The sequence below is a fragment of the Magnolia sinica genome, chromosome 15, assembly GCF_029962835.1.
Source record: "Magnolia sinica isolate HGM2019 chromosome 15, MsV1, whole genome shotgun sequence".
In the NCBI taxonomy this organism is placed as follows: domain Eukaryota; kingdom Viridiplantae; phylum Streptophyta; class Magnoliopsida; order Magnoliales; family Magnoliaceae; genus Magnolia; species Magnolia sinica.
Window position 1 is genome coordinate 63,050,402 of NC_080587.1, and position 18,204 is coordinate 63,068,605.

The window sequence follows — 18,204 nt, forward strand, 5'->3', positions numbered from 1 at the left end:
GATAATCAATGGCAAAAAATAGGTTCACAACATCAATTAATATTGAAATCTTGATTTTAATTAAGTTGTAGGACAACCTTCACCTAAAACCTTAAGTCTTGTTTGGATTGACGGTCGGGATTGATTTGTATTGTATTAAGTGTTGAAATATGCCATATACTATGTTTGATACGGAGTTGAAATCTGGGGTCTACCATCCCTGCGAATACCTCACGTAATGAATATCAACTTATGGTAGTACAATATTGTCAGTCGCCAATGCATCAAGCGGTGCAGCGCACTCATGATGTAGTATTAGGTAAGAAATCAGTTTTCTGAAAGGAAGCTGCATCTATGGACGACCATTGTATACTGCTCCCTCACCTCTCCTAATCGTCCACCTTCTACTGCATGTGGTCAGTCACCTCCTCTGAATCTCTTTCAAAGGTTTGCGATTCATATTACAAGCGAAGATTGTTTCGGAGAGTTTGAATGGGACAATCAGGGATTTCATTTCCCAGATCGGAGGTCTGAAACCAGATCCCTCAGGAACTGGTGTCCTCCTTCTCGAATCTGTATCGGTACGCTTCTCTCCTGAAGACATGCCCCGATTCAAGGGTTAGGTCACACCTGCCTCTTTGAACTCAGTAGTCCCTATTTCAGTGGGGTGTATACGGTCTGCGTATACACCTCTACTCTTGAGCATGTACGGAATAAAACACTGGGCCATATCCTGATGGGTCTCACAAGTAGTAGATGCTGAGAGGGAATCGGATTACCTCCCTCACCTTAATCCGTTGTTGATGATGGATGTTATATGTGCCCCATCATGGATGGGCGGACGACATTGAATGGCTAGAAGGGCCTAATTCATTCACGATCTGACACACAGCTGGATGACATGGATGGGTCACAGACATCATTGTGGGGCCTACATAGCACTGACCATCAACCCATTGAAGCCGGGGCAATGAGAATAGTCAACTCGTATCGGCTTCAATATAAAAGCTATATACAATACGTAGCCCATACACGTCGTATTCAAATATTGTCTACTTGGATGCATTTGTAGACTTGCCTAACAAGCAATCTCATCCAAACACTGGACTGAAATCTGTGAATGTGGATGTATATTGATTTTTGTCGGACGTATACATGAACAATAGATGGATACAATGCAGTACACTAGTATACGTAAATCCAAACAGGCCCTTAAGTAGGACAATCTTATTTCATGTCTTCCTTAGTATCAATATTTCAAGATGATAAAAACATGAATAAGATTATTTATTGGCTGGCTGAAGTTCCATAATAATTAAAATTATTTGTTGCTGGAAACTTGACTTAGGTTGATCTCGGGTTGACATGAGATGGTTTTGCTGGTTAAAGGAAAAATGGGGCTGGCCGAACACCCTTGAATTTCATGTAAAAATGCTATAAGTTAAATCTTGGAAAATCACTAAGATATACTTTAACATAGGGTATTTCGTAAGGTCATCTTTACCTATAGGTTTGCATACAAATGATTCTTCTCTTAAAATCGTTCCGAGCTTTCTAATCTTGAGATGTTGAGTTGTCTTTTAGTTTTGAATTGTTGAAGAGTGCTTTCCATACCTTATACTTTTTTTCTACGAAATTTGACTGCATACTTGGGTAGGGCTGAAAGTCGGTCGGGTTGGTGCTCAACCCTAGCCCAACCCAAGGTTTCTATACCTCAACCCTAATCCAACCTAACCCAATCTTGGGTTGGGAATTCTCAACCCAAGCCCAACCCAAGCGGGCTCGGTCAGGTTGGCCGGGTAGATATATGCTAATAGTTTCATTATTACATTAGTCTATTATATTTTCAATACATGTTTTGTTTTTTGTACTTATAATTTTATTAATTATATATATAGTTATTTATTGTAAAGAAGTTCATTTTTTTTTTCTAAACAAACAAGTTAAAATATAGGATAAATACTCCTTTAAAAGTCGTATTGTGTATCAAGTTATCTATTTGGGAGAGATAAATCCGACGTATCTTGTTAGCTTGTGTAATCGGAAATGAGTGGACTAACGAAACATGACGGCATTGGAATTTCACGTGCCGTCAACATATACGATCCGCACTCAACTATAATTAATTTATAAGGAATTTATATATTGATCGGGTTACGGTTGGGTCGGGCAACCCGAGCCCAACCCAAGTTTTATCGGGTTGGTATTTGTATGGCCCAAGCCCGAGACCAAACCCGATACATCCTGCCCAAGGCCAACCCAATGTCGGGTCGGTCAGGTTGAACTTGCCCAACTTTCAGTCCTATACTTGGGTGCTCAAGACATTAGCACTTACAATCTCCCCCTTGTATTAATTTCGTGAACGTAACATATTACATATTCATCACATTCCACACTCATCACACTCATCACATTACAAATACTCAATAATTACATAAACTCAACAACTATATTTAGAATACTAAAGGCTTCAAATTATGAACTTTTTGCCAAAGATTTCTTATGAAGAATATGTTATCTGCTCCCCCTGTTCCCCCTGAAAAGTATACTAAAAACAATCTTATTTCCACATACAATATATATGATGATCTCTTCCCCTTTTTGTCACAATTTGATAAAGGAAGATGAATTTCAAGAAGTAGAAATATGATCAAATATTAAACATTGCAAAGTTCAAATGCTAAACAAGCATTTCAAGTCAATATGATTTGAAAATACAAAGCAAGATATCCAAGTCAGAAACTCAAGATAATACACATAATTCAGATTCAGATGAAGATGGAGTAGGTATCTTAGGATCAATATGCTTCAAGGTCTTGCTTATTCAATGAAATTACTTTTTCATGTACTTCATATTAAGCTTTTGATTTAAAGTTAGAACTTCCTGAGAAACATGCAACGAATCAATCCTATGCTCCAAAAAAGATAATCTCTCATCAAAACTAGAAGGACGATAATCAGAATCATCCTCATCTTCAGCCGATTCTTCCTCCAATTCGTTGAAAATGTCATACATGTTAACATCTTCTTCCTCTTATTGTCTGTCACCATGTACGCCTTGTTGCTCATGTAGAGGAGTTAAATTCATCATATGTAAATTTGAAGAGTCAAAAGGAATCTTAGAATCCAGTGCCTCAATGGAAGGAATTTGGACACGGAAAGGTAACGCAAGAGATGTCATGAGGTAGCTGAATGGAAAAGAACCATGCTTTGGGTGCATCTGATAATGAATAATGGAGTAACAAATGAGTGTTGAAAGATAAATTTTAACTCTAGTATCTATCACATGAAGGATACGAACAATGAACAGAGTGAGATCTGTTTTATTACAGGCTTTTGGATAAACATTAGAAGTAAAAATTCGATGAAGAATGCAGTATTTAGGAAAGAGTTTTCCAATAGGTAAAGCCTTGCCCGATCTCCAATCCACATCAAAATCACATATAACTCAGATAATGGATTCTCTCTTAGAATTTGACATTTTGTCCATAAGAGGAGTAATTGGAATTCTATCCTCCACCAATTTAATTTCTATCAAAGATGCAATTGCGGAGGGTGTAATTGAAATTTTTTCTCTAAAAATTTTACTTTGAAAAATATGTCATTTTCTAAAGATAGATTAGAAATAGAGGAATACATCTCTTGCACTATTGATTGGTATGCATTTCCTCCCTATTGAAGAACTTTTTCCCATCCAACCTTGGAAAGAAGTTCATGCAACCCATATTCAGTGATATGATTCAAATTTACAAGCCTTTCAATGATAATGCTCATTGTCCTAAAATCTCGATGATTTTCGGAGTTATCCTCCAGTGGACGGATGATCCGAATATCATGGGAAACGGATCGAGATGAGGAACCTGCTTGCGCTTTTCATACATCACATTTAGATCGATATTCCATCACTTTTAATCAAGAAGGAAACAAGAAGATTAAGGAAATCAAATTTATTCGAAATAACCCAACACATGAGTTTCAAAACTCAAGAAAAGAGGTTGAATCATAATGAGAATGCAATGAGCAACATAAATCAATAATAAAATGGACAAAAATGCACTTACATGCAAACAATGGATGTTGGGTATAACCAAAAGAGGCACCGGTGAGCCGAAGAAGAAAAAGAAAATTTAGGAAAAATGAGATTTTCATACATTTTAAAAAGCAGACAACGTGGTCTTCGTCTAATCGTAGTCAACGTTCGGCTGACTGGACAGTCCGATCACTGTTCAGTTGGCCAAAAATAATTCTTTCAAAATCCAAAATAAAAATAAAGATAAAAAAACAAACAAAAAATATTAGCTTTAACAAGATGATTAAATAAAATGCGAGCCAATATTATGCTTAAATTAGAAAATTTAACACGGTCAAGGGGCCTAGTTAGAATATCTGCAAGTTTCTTTTCAGTTTGAATGAATTCCCTCATAATTATCTTTTCTTCAAGTAACTCTTGTATATAGTGATATTTGATGACCATATGTTTTGTATGAGAGTGTTGGATAGGATTTTAAGATATATTAATTGCACTAGTGTTATCACAATACGAAATCATTTTATTTTGAGTTAAGCCATAATTAACCAGCATTCGCTTCATCCACATAAGTTAAATACAAATATTTCCTACAACAATATATTCTGCTTTTGTAGTTGATAAGGATAATGAAATTTGCTTTTTGCTTATCCAGGAGACTACTCAATTTTCAATATAGAAACATCCACTACTAGTGGGTTTTTATTATCGATATTTCCTACCCAATCTACATCAGTATATCCTTTAGCAATCTGTAATATCATTCTAATTTATGTTGCTCAATGAATTCTTATAAATCAGAAACATCCACAGACCAAGATTAACAATGCTTACAATATATCTAATTATGCGTTTGATAGCTGATAGATGAGATTCTTTAGAATCAGATTGATATCTAATACAAATGCCAACACTAAATGATATATCTGGTCTACTAGCAGTTAAATAAAGCAAGTTACCAATCATACTTTGATAAAAACGAGAATTAACACTTTTACTTGATTCATCCTTGGATAATCTGAGTGTTGTGCTCATAAGAGTATTGAAATTTCTACTATTTTCAAATCCAAACCTTTTAACTAAATTTTGTGTATACTTGGTTTAGGAGATGAAAATTCTATCTTCGAGCTGCTTCAATTGAAGTCCAAAAAAATATGTTAGCATGCTAACCATACTCATTTCGAATTCAGACTTCATAAGTTTTGCAAACTTAAACGATAGATTAGCACATGTAGATCCATAAATAATATCATTAATATATATTTGAATAATTAAAATATCATCATTGGAGTTTTTTAACAAATTGAGCTTTGTCAACACTTCCCATTTGAAAGTTATAGTTGAGTAAAAATTTAGTTAACTTTTTATACAATGCTCAAGTGGCTTGTTTTAAACCATACAAAGCTTTCTTCAGATCATACACATGATCAGGAAGTTTGAGATATTCAAAACTCTTGCGTGTTTAACATATATTTTATCATTCAAGTCACTATTTAGAAAAACACTCTTGACATCCATTTGATATATCTTAAAGTTTTTATAGTAAGCAATAGAAATAAACAGTCTGATAGATTCAAGGTGAGAAATTGGTGGAAAGGTTTCATCATAATCAATTCATTCTATTTGAGTATAACCTTGCATAACCAGTTGTGCCTTATTTCTAATAATATTTCCAAGTTCATCTAATTTATTTTTAAAAATTCACGTGGTTCCAATAACTTTTTTATTAGATGGTATAGGAAAAAGATATCATACATCATTTCTTACAAATTGATTCAGCTCATCTTCCATTGCTAAAATCCAACTTTCATTAACCAGTGCTTCATTTTTGTTGGCCGGTTCAATTTGGGAAGTAAAGCAAACATAATTGCAAATATTTTCCAATTGCCTTCTGGTTTGAACAACATAAAGAGGATTACCAAGAATTTGATTAGTTGGGTGGTCTTGTACCAACCTTAAATCAGTAGAATCTGATTTGGATGATGGTTTACTATGATTAATCAAAATGATATCACCATCACCATTATCTTGGTGAAGACAATGATTGATCGAATGATCATCAATTACAACATTGATCAATTTTTGAATTACCCCAGTTCTTTTGTTTAATACATGATATATGCATGACTATTTAATACATATCCTAAGAATATTCCTTCATCACTTTTTGCATCATTTTTTTTTGAATTTTTACGCTTACGTAAAATGTAGCACTTGCTTCCGAAAGTACAAAAATATTTTACACATGGCTTTTTCTCAAATCACATTTTATATGCTGTTTTATTTTTCCCAGCTCTAATATAAACACGATTTATTATATAACAAGCATTATTCACAGCTTTAGCCCATAGATATTTAGGCAATTTCATACTATTTCGTATTACGCTTGTAATTTCTTGTAACACTCTATTTTTCCTTTCAACAACTCCATTTTGCTGGGGTGTTTTAGGAGCTAAAAATTCATGTAATATACCATGTTCATTGCAGTATTTCTCAAAATTGCTATTTTCAAATTTTATTTCATGATCACTTCTTATTCTGACTACAAATAGTTCTTTTTTAGTCTGGCTGCATTTAATAACATTTTTTTTTTACCTCGCCCAAAACATCTGACTTTTCTCTTCAGAATACTACCGAAGACTATCTTGTGTAGTCATCAACTACAACTAAAAAATATTTCATTCCTCCTCTACTCTCTGTTCTTGTTGGCCCAACTAAGTCCATGTGGAGAAGTTCAAGGGGTCTAGTAGTGGCTAACGAGTTCACTTTTTTATGACAACCTCCAATTTTCTTACCAACTTGACAAGCACTATATACTTTATTTTCTTCTTTTTTTTTTCGCTTAAGTAAGCCTCGTAAGTGATCTATTTTGCTCAATTTGTAAAGATATATATAATTTATATGTCCAAGACGTTGGTGCCATAATTCAGTTTCGTTTGTTTGGACCATGTAATATAAAAGGTTTGTTGAGAAAATGTCATCAATTATATAGCAATTTTCAGAAGTTCTACCACTATTTAATATTACATTTTCTTCTTTATTTATTATCTCACATCCACGATTGAAAATTTTTAAATTATGATTATTGTCACAGATTTGATATATACTAAGAAGGTTATGCTACAATCCTTCAACATATAAAACATTTTCAAATATAGGCAAGTTAGGAAGATGTACTTTACCTTTACTAATGATTTTGCAGTTGCTACCGTCTCTGAATGTATTGAGCCGCCATCAATTTGATTGATATTTCAGAGAATGACTTTATCACTCGTCATATGCCTAGAATATCCATTGTCCAAGTACCATCTTGAATGACTATTTGCTTCGAAAGCTGTATGGATTACTAGAGACTTTACCTTTGGAACCTACTTCATGACGGTTCTAGGCTTTGGAGGGTCTCCTTCCTTTTGTTGTCTTTGGGTGTTATGATTTCTCCTATTCCTGTTTGCTCATTTCTTTCTTAAGTTAGATTTCAACAACTCTTTGAGCAAGTTCACAATTTTATTAGCAAGAAGAGGAATGTTAATTTCTCTCATTGGATATATATGGTTGTTAAGTAAATGTTTTCTCTTTAGAAAATTCTTAGAATAGTTTTTAATTTTTGAAGATATTCTTCTTGCGATCAAACTCATTCTCTTTTAAAGTTTCTACTTTAGAATTCAAGGATTTTCCTTTTACAAAAGTAGGAGTAAAAGTCTTAGGCTTTAGATTGTTATATTTGTTATAGCCAATGTCAGCCTCATCACCATACCAACGAGATGAAGTTAGTAATTTTTCAAATTTATGGTATTCTTGGGTGTACTTCCAACTATCCTTTGAACTCTGAAGTGAAGAAACTTCAATTTTCAATTTCTCATAATCAGATTTAAGATTTTGCAATTTTGTATTTTTCAAACTTAAATCTAGTTTTGATTTTTCAAAACAGTTAAAAAAACGAGATTTTTCCAAGAGAACTTTTTCAAGTTTTAATTACAATTCCTCACATTTTTTCTTTTGTGTTTTCATTTTTTTCGCAATTTTACAACTTTCTCTAAGAAGAGCATCGTAAGCTTCTTGAATATCTTCTTCATTTTTAGAGTCACTTAAGGAGTTTCATATTCAGATGTGTTCCACACACAGATGCATAGCTCAAGTGGTAGACTGAGTGAAAGATACCCAGTTTCAACACCAAGGTCTTGGCATCGATTCCCTAGTGGCGGTGGCTAACAGTGAAGTGTGATCTGACAGTGGGTGTACTAACAAGCTAACAATATGTATATATATATATATATATATATATATATATATATATATATATATATATATATATATATATATATATATATATATATATATATATAGATGTGTTCCTATCTTCTGAAGTAGTGACTTTGGCTATTATCATAAAGATATTTTGTTCTTTTACTTCTTCTTGGTCTAATTCATCAGTTTCTGAATTAATTTCAGATTATGATGATTCATCCCAAGTGGTAATCATGCCCTTTCTTTTTAATTTATCCTTTTTATGACATTTCAAAGCAAGATGCCCAAATTTAGAGCAATTGAAACATTAAGTGTCTTTGGATTTAGTTTTTTCACTAATTAAAATTGCCTTTTCTCTCTTGTCAAAATGGTTTTTAAAATCTTTTTTCCTTTTATTTTTGAAGACTTTATCAAATTTCTTTGCCAATAACACCATATCATCCTCATTCTCCTCATCATCTGAATTTTCATTCATTATCTTTAATTTAGAAGATTTAAGGTTTATCGACTTGTTCTTCGGAGCTTTGAAATTTAGCTCATATGTTTAAAGAGATCCAACCAATTCCTCAACCTTCATTTTGTTGGTTTCCATCAATTCTTGTATAACAGTAACCTTGAATTCAACATTTTAGGAAGTGCTCTTAATATTTTTGCACAAACCTTGCATTCAAGGGTACTTTCACCAAGACTCCACATGGATTTAACTATATCATTTAATTTTGTATAGAGTCCATGAATGTCTCATTTTCTTCCATACGAATTTTTTCAGATTTGGTTGTGAGGATTTCGATTTAGACATTTTCACAATATTAGTTCCCTCATGGGTCATTTCAAGTATGTCCTAAGCTTGTTTTGTTGTATCATACAAAATGATTCTTTTGAATTCATCTGATGATAGGGCACAAATTATAGCATTTAAGGCTTTTGCATTAGCATTACTTTCACTTTTCCGAGTACTTGTCCATAGATTATAGGCTATTTCTCTTATGGATGTGGTTCTATCCCCTACTACTACTTCCATCGTAGGAGGGGACTATTGAATCACAGTGGCTTACCACACACTTTCATCTATGGATTTCAAAAAAAAATCCTCATCCAGCCTTTCCAATATGAATAGTTTGAGCCATCAAAGGGAGGTGACCTAGATATGGATAAGCTTTTGAAATTTGGCATTTTATAGCTTTTGATCTAGATATAGGAAGTTAAGCCAAATAAGAGCAACCTTGCTCTGATATCACTTGCTAGTTGAGCTATAGATGTCCTATAGGGGGGTGGGGGGTGAATAACACTATGGCTGAAAGTTGGGCGGGTTGAACCCGATTGACCTGTCACCGACTCGATATTGGGTTGGGCTTGGGCAGGACGTATCGAGTCCGATCTCGGACTTGGGCTATACAAACACCAACCCGATAAAACTTGGGTTGGGCTTGGAGTGAGGTCTTGGGTTGCCCGACCCAACCCGAACCTGATCAATATATAAGTTACTTATAAATTATAATTGTGTGTGGATCATATGTGTTGAAGATATAGGAAATTCCGGTGTTGTCGGGTCTCATTGGTCCACATCATTTCCGAAGACTCAAGCTAACAAGATATGCTCCATTTCTCTCTCCCAAATAGATTGTGTACTACACAACATGACTTATAAATGAGTAGTTGTCCTATATTTTAGCTTATTTGTTTAGAAATACATATATAATTAATAAAATTATAGATATAAAAATAAAACGTGTATTGAAATATACTAAACTAATGCAATCATTAAAATATTAGCATGTATCCACTCGATCAACCCGACTAACCTGACCGAACCCACTTGGGTTGGGCTTGGGTTGAGAATTCCCAACCTAAGGTTGGGTTGGGTTGGGTTGGGTTGGGTTAGGGTTGAGGTACAAGAACCTTGGGTTGGGCTAGGGTTGAGCACCAACCCGACCCGACCCGCCTGACTTTCAGCCCTAAATAACGCTAAACCAATTTTTTATAATCAATTGGAGAAAATATATTCATAACATCAAATAATATTAAAATTTCGATTTCAATTGAGTTGTAGGACAACCTTCACCTAAAATCTTAGGTAGGACAACCTTATTTTATGACGTTCTTGATATCAATATTTCGAGATGATAAAAACAAGAATAAGATTATTAATCACCATAATACAAACAAAGTTATAGTGGTTCGATGTTTAACACATACCTACTCCACTCCCAAAATTACCACTCCACGTAATTTTGGCTTTCCACCATTTTTAAGGTTTTCACTGGTTAACCTCAATAAGCTCTTATGGTTTTTGTGATTTTCATAGGGTTATCACAACAAAATGTCAAGTGATTTTCACGGGCTTATCACTACTCAACCTAATGAGATTTTTGGGCAATCTCATCAAACCCAAATTGAAAGTAATTTACTAAAATAAAAAACTTATCTTCTTGAAGATGTAAGTTGAAACAAAGATATTGATGAAGCCTTTGAAGATGATACTTCAGTAGATACAACGATACTTTTTTCTTAGATAAAGATGAACCATTGTATGCACAACCAAGAAGGATCTATGGATATATGATCTTTTAAACAAAAAATCATAAAAGTTGTAGATTCAATTCTCTAGTATATAATTGAGTGTAACTCACTCTCTAATTGAATTTAAATCTACTTGAGAAGAGATTTGAATAAGCTACAAAAGTAATATATGAATGACAATGCAAATTGCTTAAAAAAGAATATGATTTCTCTATTTTTTTTTGTAGAAGCTTTTTCTCTTTTTTCATTTTTTGAAAAACTAAGAAATGATCTCTATTTATAGCAAAAAATATGGATCTTTGGTTAGCCTAAGAATCCCTTTGGCTGGCAGGAGTTCCTTGATACTATTCCAACGACTATCAAATTTTACGAGATTTGATTTGATCCAAATTTATGCTGGCCTGAGCCAATCTTCAGCTAGCTGGAGATAGCGTTCAGTTGGCTTAAGATTCCGTGAAATAAAAAATATGCATTGCTGTAAACTTGACCTGTGTCACTCTTAGGCTGACTCGAGTTGGTTCGGTTGGCCGAAGGCAGGGTCGGGCTGGTCGAAGTTCCATAATAATCAAAATTATTTGTTGTTAGAAACTTGACCTAGGTTAATCTCGGGCTGACCCAAGATGGTTCTATTGGCCGAAGGAAAAGTTGGGCTAGCCGAACACCATTGAATTTTCATGTAAAAATGCCATAAGTTAAATCTTAGAAAACCGTTAGGGCGTGTTTGGGCGGTGGGATTAGAAGGGATTAGGTGGGATGGGATTCAAAAAACATAATTATTACCCATGGCAGGGATTGTCTCATGTTGCCACGGGATAAGATTAATTCCATGCTTTGTTGGTAATATGGTGGTACATTGAGTGGATATACCTAGCATCATTTGAAATTACTGAGAATAACACACGTGTTATATCTAAACCGTTCATTTATTTTGTAACCTCATTTTATGGCATGGACCTAAAAATGAGGTAGATCCAAAACTTATGTGGCCCCAAAGAAGTTTTCAACGGTAAGTATTCAATCCCCGTTGCTTTCTATGGTGGGGGTCACTTGAGCTTTAGATTTACCTGATTTTTTGGCCCATGCTCTAAAATAATCTCGAAAAATGGGTGGACGGTGTGGATATAACCCACACATCATGGTGGGACCTATTGCTAAGATTGAGTGAAATTCACACGGGACCCAATGCAATTCCATCTAATCTAATTCCCACCTAATTCCATTCTTCCCAAACATGGAGTGGAATTGGCACAGGACCAGATGAATCCCATCTCACCTAATCCCTTCTAACCCCACTGCCCAAACACGCCCTTAAGATGTACTTTAACATAGTGTCTTTCCTAAGGTCATCTTTACTTATAGGTTGGCATACAAATGATACTTTTCTTGAAATCCTTCGAGCCTTCTAATCTTGAGAGGTTAAGTCATCTTCTAGTCTCGAAATGTTAAAGAGTATTTAAGTTCCATACCTTATACATTTTATCTACAAAATTTAACAACATACTTGTGTGTTTAAAACATTAGCACTTGCATAATCCCATAATTGGGGAGCTCCCTCTCCCCATACGAATTTACCCTAGAAATTGGAGAGAGAGAGAGAGAGAGAGAGAGAGAGCGGGGTCATTGGTGTCACGCCCCAAACTCGAAAACCGGGCTCACAGAATGCCTGATTGCCGAATCTGGTGCCGACAGCCTTCGTAGTACCCCATTCTCGGCTCTTGGCGCCCATTCACCAGGCTCCGATCCTGGGATATTATAAGGAGGAGTTCTATAACATAAGTCGGATTCATAATGAGCATACTCGAGATCATAACATCATAACCACAGATAAATAACTACAAGAATAGCATTACAAAATCCACTAAGAATTTAAACTTTGACAATGCAAGCGTTCCAAAAGGGAATACAATATCAATAAGAAGAAACCTCCAAAGGATCAATAACATGCTCCAACTCCTACTCCGCTCACTAGCCTCGAATTACCTACACGCATCAATCGTGCATAAGCTTATAAAAAGCTTTGTGGGTGGTGTAAGTGTGTGTAGGACAGGTGTCATGAATGCGATATCAGAGTACGCGGAAGAATGTGGTAAGACCATGAATACCACTAGCCATCACAAGGCTAAGCAATGCAAGACAGGAATACCATCTGCCAATCAAGGGCTATGCAATGCGGGACTATATAGCCAAGTGCCATATGCAATACGCAATGCGGTCATGCTCATCCTCATATCAAGTCCACAAATCAATATAGTTCCTCTTTGAGAAATCACTAGGGTCAGATACACTACAGGCTGACTGTCGCTCTCCTAGTCGCATAGCCCAGCGAGCATAAGAGACCTCACTACCTGCCTGTAGATAGCCAATCACCAGCAAGGCTCGACGGTAGTGGACCCATTTACGAGCTGGTCAAACTCAGCCTAGCTATTGCCCCTCCACTCAGGCGGTTAAGGCCACACCCCCTCCTAACTGACCACGATATAGTGGGAGACGCAGCCTAATGGTAAAGGCACCGACGTTCATGTTTTCCACTCGGTCTCGGTGTTGGAGCATCTCTTATTACCATGAAGGTTCTGAGACTTTCACCCAAGGACATCCTACATACCCTCAGTGCTCAAATAAACATTTTCGGTGTCTAAATCTGGCCATCCACGATATACCTGTGGAGGCAACGACCTTGACGAAGCTAGGGCGAATATCAACGTGCTATGCAATGCCAGATACATGAATCATACTAATCAATCATGCATCAAATCCTGCACATCCAGCGCGCTCAAGTGGGACTACTCCATCACTCAGGGAGTCCCACAACAGCCTACCCAACAACATAATGCCATGACCAATCAACCACCTATCAAGCACATAAATTGTAACGTCCTGTCCAACCAGAACAGTGTCCTGGGGCATCCAAGTAGGATTTGCCGTAGGACCGTTCGTTTAAACCACTCATGGTGAGGTACCACAACTAAATTAATCTAAGATTAGCCCAATTGAGTAACCAGACGGGTCATGATAGGACTAAGTGTAGGCCGTCAAGCCAGATAGCCCGTTTATCCTTAGCAACAGCCCGTATGGGCCATACAGCAACCGAGGAAGGTCAGAAAAATTTAAAAATTTAGAGAACCATAGATCTCACTGGGCTTGTGGTCCATCACGGACCACGGACTCAGTGGACATCCAGAAATTAATTATTCACGTTATCCTAATGTCACTTGCATAGTGCAACTCACCCAAGGCCAAAATTGAAATCTAGCACTTGTAAGTAAAACTGAGAGTCCAAGCTTTCCAGCCGTCGGTCTCTTCTACATTTATGGTGAAGGTCTAATGTATTTTTTTATGCTCGTCCACGAAATCTAGGACCCGATCGTGAAACAGTGACCATTGATCGCGAATCGGACCCGTGCAGTTAAATCCCGTGTCCGTTTGTTTTCAAATTTTGCATGGCCCTTTATCGGGCCATGAAGCACCTATCCTATAAGTTTCATAGCCAACGGGTCACTAGAACCGCCCCAACAATCGGAATGGACCCCATAGGGCCACTTAAAGGTCAGAACCATATGATCAAACCCCATATTTGTTCATCTGTTTGTTCCTAAATTTTACATATCTCCTCATTGGACTATGAGACACTTACACACCAAATTTGGTGGCCAAGGGGGTGTTAGGGCCGCCCCAAAGCCAATATGGAGTCCTAGAGGGCCATTGTGGGCATTTGAAGAAACTTAAGGCCAAAGGGCCCAAGTCTAGGAAATAAAACCCTAGCTCCTTATCTCATAACTCCCACCACATCTACCACCACCAAGGGAGTAAAGAGAGAGCAAGAGAGCAAAGAGAGAAGAAAGAGAGAGTGAAGAAGAGCAAGGGTGGACCTTAGATCGAGGTGGGGCCAAGGGAATCCAATCTTGCCACTCCCTACCTCTTCTCCAAGAAAACCCTACACCACCACCACAAGGATCGCCTCCGTTGATCATCGAGGTAAGATCCCTCATCCCTTTTCTTGAAACCCTTATGTTGAGAAAGAATTTGCGTGAAATTCTAACATGCAAACATGTGCTTTAGGGATTCCAATCGACCCCAAAATCCAAATTCCTAGGTCATTTTTCAAGTCTCCAACGATCCATAGGTGCAGACTATTATCCTTAGGTGGCCTAGCACTAATTATACTGAGTCTAATGATTTTGATTGCTTGGATGATGTATTTGAAAAAATCTAGAGCAAACCTAGGACTTGGATGTTTGTTTGGGGATTGTATGGAATTGTATGTTTTGTTTAAGTTCTCATATGATGTTGTTAATGCTTCTCACATGATTAGGTTACAATTGATGATTACATGTTTATGTCTTGTATAATTCTCTTATATGGTGTTGCTTTATAACATGTACGATTCATTAACTCTTGTGCATTTGGTCTACGAGATGTAGGAAGTGCTTAACTTCCTCATTAACCCACACAATACATATGCACCTTTGTTCATGATAATGTTAGCTTTGCTTGTTAAAAGATTTGAATCGTATGTTGAGAAGTATAAAAACATGGTGTTGTTTATACTAGTTGATGCATTGGTAGTTGGCATGTTATGGATCACCCTCAAAACCCTTGGGTTGGTTAGGAACATAAGAAGAGTGAAGACGGTCCCGTCGGTATCCTAAGGCTAAACCTATGGATTTAGGCGGGTGTGTGTAGGTGATAGTAGTTAGACTACATGGGTCGCTCATACCCGATGTCGTCTGCTACGTGCTTGCCTAAACTCGTGCGGTTTAGTCTACTTACTGACCAACCTTGTCTGTTAACCCTATTTGCTCACATATGTATGGAACTTAGAACACCCTTCAACCATTGTGGCTCATTGCTAACCATTTGAAGCCGATCCACTGACTTGTGAGCTAGGCATGGTGGAATGAGACACTGTGTTCAAGCTGTCGGCCTACACTGGGGTGATGAACCTCCCTATAGTGACTGCGAGCGATTCCTTTCCTTAGCACTCCCCATGTGCTTGAAGTCGGGGATGGGGAACTCGACAGAATTAAGGATCGCGATGCCCTGGCCTCGCATGTTGAGGGGCCTTGGCATCGCAACTAGTTGAGGACATTGATACGTGGGGTGTGTTAGTTTTCCAAACCTGCTAGATGAACGAAATTAACTAAGAACTCGGCTAATACTATCATCACATCGCACTAGCTAGGGTGGCGACTCGGTAGTCGAGGTTGCAATGAGGGAGTGTTGTTCATACGCGATCATTAGAAGGAGTTGCTTGAGGGAGTGTTGTGGCGAGGGCATGCATCACATCATCTATCATGCATACGCATTAATAATGTTAGTTAGATGTTTATGAATGATTAAATGATTACTTTTCATTAAATTCATAATATAACTGATGCCTGTTACAACTTAAGACTAATAGCACCCACTAAGTTGATCACTTACTCCCACTCTGGGACGGTGTTTTAAAACACTAACCAGACTCTCCCGTAATTGCAGGTGACGAGGAGTACGAGGAGCCTGGCGGCACAAGCTTAGACGAGGAGGACGAGTTGTCCTACGTTCAGCTGATGGGCGACTCTCCATCAGCTTGACAGGCGGGATTTGGATCGCTGAGTAGTGGACTCAACTTTATTCTTTTTGGACATATTATTTCTTTGATTTTGTTGGGCGACGCCATGTGCGACCCACTCATATTCTTTTGGACCTGTATATACTTGACCCCTTTTATTTCAGTAGGCTGGTGTGGTTGTTCTTCATGTTTCAAGTAATTCCATGCTGCGCATTTGAATCTGATTAAACACAAATTAATAAAGATTGGTTATAAGTGATACCTGGGAACTTGGGAGTCGAGTATATGCATGCCCCCCAATTTTCAGGGCGTTACACAAATGATGCCCATGAGTCATGAAAATGACTAGGTGTATCATGAAATGATGTACTCACCCCGGGTTTGTATACTTAGACAAGTTTTCCCATGGATAGGAAGTAACACAACCACTAGTGGGGGGGGGGGGGGGGGGGGAAAATATTTTGGGGTAGCCCACGAGACTAAGTAGACAATGCCATGGGCCTAAATGATGAGATTAGGCCTAGCAAGGGTCTATGGTGGACATTTAACCCCCCATAGATAAGAAAGGACCTAAAAAATAGGCCTAAGGTGGACATTCAACCACCAATGGGCCTAGAGGGGTCCACAATGAGGACATTTAACCATCATTGTCCCCAAGAGGGTGGCTCAACAAGAAAACTAGCCAAATCAAGGCCTAAGGCCCGAATATTATCATGAAGATACAATGGGCAGCCATACATACATATTGCAACACATAATGGGTCCCAAGAAAATGGCCCATAGCCTACATATATTATCATGGACCCAATGAGGGCATATCATGGCCTAAGTACACATCATTATGGGTCAATTGGGGCAAATATGGTCCAACTCTTAATAGCCACTGGATCCATGCATTAAATGGATCTAATGGGCAGTCCACAAGCCCAAAAATACACACGGAGAAGGCTTAAATCATTAGTGTGGGCCTTACAATATCAGTCCAAAGACTTAGCAAGGCCCTCAACATGCATCAATATGGGCCTTGCAAGCTAGCCCATAACTAAGTATTTCATGAGGGCATTTAAGAAACATCCACACACATGATCAGGCTTATAAGCAGCCTATTGGGCCCATAATACAATGAGGTCAGCCCTTACACAAATTCTGGGCTCAAGGAAGGGATATCCAGCCCATCTAGGCCTATTGAACTATCTAAAAATCTGATCTAAGATGGCCCACAATAATCAGCTAAAGGTGGGCTTCACAAGGCATTAATTAAGCCCAAAAATTTAAGAATAAAAGCATGAGACATACACACAAGTCTCTCAATATGGTGGGCCTCACACCCATAAAATTTAAGCCACATACAATGTACTTTTAAGGCCTCTTGTTGGATTTTCAGCTCACCTAACTTCCTGGGCCTGCTGAGGTCCAGAAATTGGTAAAATTAAGTGAATATTTATTCCATGGTGGCTAGTCATATACACAGGTGGCCCCACCAGATGGAGAGTGGTTTTACAACACACAAATCAAGTGGGCTTATTGCTGGACTGTAAGTCCAGCAGTAGCCCAAACAATGGGCGTCCCAACGCATGGGTGGGCGGTCTAAGGCTTGGACTGTTTAGGCCATAACAAAGCTCAAGGTGGGCCCCACCATGGACGTCCCACCAGGGGTGGGCCACGTCCAAGTGGGCCACACAAAATGGATGAATGGAAGATGAAACACTACATCATAGTGGGCTCATATGAGGTGAGACAGTCATCTCATGCTGGACGTCAACAACACTTGGGACGTCCAGCATGGCTGTTGTCCAGCCATGTTCCCAAAGAAATGTGGTGGCCCCGGATGCCCTTGATCACATAGAAGAGGTCCGAGCAAAGTGGGCCATAATGGATATGAATT